Source organism: Octodon degus, unplaced genomic scaffold (assembly GCF_000260255.1).
Source record: "Octodon degus isolate 3935 unplaced genomic scaffold, OctDeg1.0 scaffold00017, whole genome shotgun sequence".
Taxonomy (NCBI): domain Eukaryota; kingdom Metazoa; phylum Chordata; class Mammalia; order Rodentia; family Octodontidae; genus Octodon; species Octodon degus.
Window position 1 is genome coordinate 6,259,845 of NW_004524593.1, and position 2,385 is coordinate 6,262,229.

A 2,385-nucleotide genomic window follows, 5' to 3' on the forward strand; every position below is an offset into this window, starting at 1 on the left:
CTTTAGGTAGCTGTTCCTTATCTCTTTTGCATTTTATTGGGTGAGAAAGGGGGCTGGTTATCCTAACCTTTTATGTTTCCGGCTGCATCTCTGTTTTGCCTTTTACTCTTTTCACTAAATTCATATATTAATTTTGTTAACTGTTGCCTTCTGAGGTCTGGTTCTCTCTCTCTCTCTCTCTCTCTCTCTCTCTCTCTCTCTCTCTCTCTCTCTCTCTCTCTTTCTCTCCCTCCCTCCCTCCCTCCTTCCCTCCCTCTCTCTATCTTTGTCTCTGTCTTTCTAACTGATGGAGTTTAGCTGCAGAGGTAAAAAGCTACCTTTAGATTTTTCTATTAAGTTTTTAAAGAAACTTAATGAGATCCTACTTTATCTTTTTTCCTGACTATGACCTCCTGTCCCTATATTCCCCCTTTCAGATTTTCATCTATCTGCTATTGGATATATGAATGGTGACTAATCTGACTTCTTCAAGTTGAGTGAAGTTAGTGTTGGGGGCAGTAGGTAGTAGTCTTTAGCAGGGAGGGATGTTCAATGAGCCTCAGTGGAAGAAAGAATCTGGCACCTTGACAGTGGGTTTCATTTGTATGATCACTTGGGGATTGACAGCCTCTAGAATAAACAAACTTTACCAAGAGATTAAGGCACATATGACCAAAACATTAGCACTAGAGTGGAAAGTCATATTGGGGAAGGAGCCATGTCTACTGTTCTTAAAGGACTAGAATCTCAATTATAACCAGCAGACTCTTAGACCTAACATCTAGTTAGAAACTGCCAGCAGGGGGCAGTGATTGGAGCCTTTTTTATGTTTACCCTATGTTGTCATTACTTTTATATGTCTTTAGTTATACTCCTTTTTTTTTTTTTTTTCTGGATATTCAAGATCAGGTTAAAATGAGACCTAAATTTACCAAAGGTAATCTCGTACTATGTATCAAAGTCAGTTAAAGGTGTTTAGGCCCTACTTCTGGAATCATGTGCAGACCCCCTTAACTTTTTTGTCAGAGTCAGCTGTTAGGATGAGTCATGCTCTTGCTTGATGGTGTATTTTTCTATGAAAGACCTTTTCTCTTTGGTACCCTCCTTTTTGGCATACTTTATTGGTTGACTCCTCTCCTCTGGCATCAAACAATCTCCTTGCTTAGGTGGTTCAGTGATTCACCAAAGTTATACACTGCAGAAGAGGTTCTCTCATGTCCTACATCCTTGTTAACCTTGGAGGAACAGCGCCAAAATATTGGCCTACTTTTAAGCCCAGCTATCAGTTTGACTTTGGTCTTTAAGCCTTAGTTGTTGAGCACCCATTAGGTCAGTTGCATCAGTACTGAAGTGGGAACAGTGAGCTCATTTGGATAGCAAGCCCATCAACATATAAAGTACACTATCTCAGTAGTTTGAGAGAGGCTGAATGAGCAATTAACATATAATAAATGTATATTAATTCTGGAAATAATGCCATGTTAGCCTTCAAAAGTTTTTTTGTTCCATTTGAAAATTGTTTTAAGGATTTCAATTCTTTTGAATTTTCATAGAAAATTTTTTATCTTCACGTGTTTCTCCTTAAAATGCTTCTTGGAAAGTTTAATTTCTCTATAATGATTTTTAGGTTTTTTTTTGTGTATAGGTCTTATAAATGTAGTCATGCAATTTATTCTGATTTTATTTGTTAACACTCTTGTAACTGATGTGTTTTGTTTTCATTTGTCACCCCAAGATGGAAGTATAGTTGTTTTTCAAAAAATATTTATTTTAAAAAAAGAAATATTAAGTATAGCCAGAAGGCTCTTATTCTCTTACCAATCATGGTTGTCTTAGAAGTTGAATTCTTAAAGAATATTTATAGATAACAATTATAAAGCAGGGCCAGCCTGATAACTCAGCAGACTGAAGTGCCTGCTTAGGCAGAGCGCAATGGCTGGGGTTTGATCTGCAGCATGCCATGCTGGCCCCGCTCACGGGGCGTGCTGAGATGGCAATTGAAACTGGGTGTAGTGGCATAAGCCTGTAATCCCAGCATTTGGGAGGCTGAAGACAGGAGGATCACAAGTCTGATATACAATGTGAGACCCTATAGACCCTGTCCTAAATGCAGGAAAACAAACAAACAATTATAAAGCTTACAGAGAAAATTTGAGATCAAGGGCCAAATATTTTAGCATGTTATTCACAATGACATTATTGTTGTTGAAATACTTGTCAATGTCCATTGTAGTACAGAATAGCTATTTTAGTCAGCCATCTTTAATCAATTTCAAGACAATAAATGACATAAACAAATATTTATCCAATTTGTTATCCTTTAATAAGGTGCCATAGAAGATGAATGCACCTGTCTATAGATGTGATGGATCTTATAAGTTTTTAATGTCTAGCCTTTAATTTTTA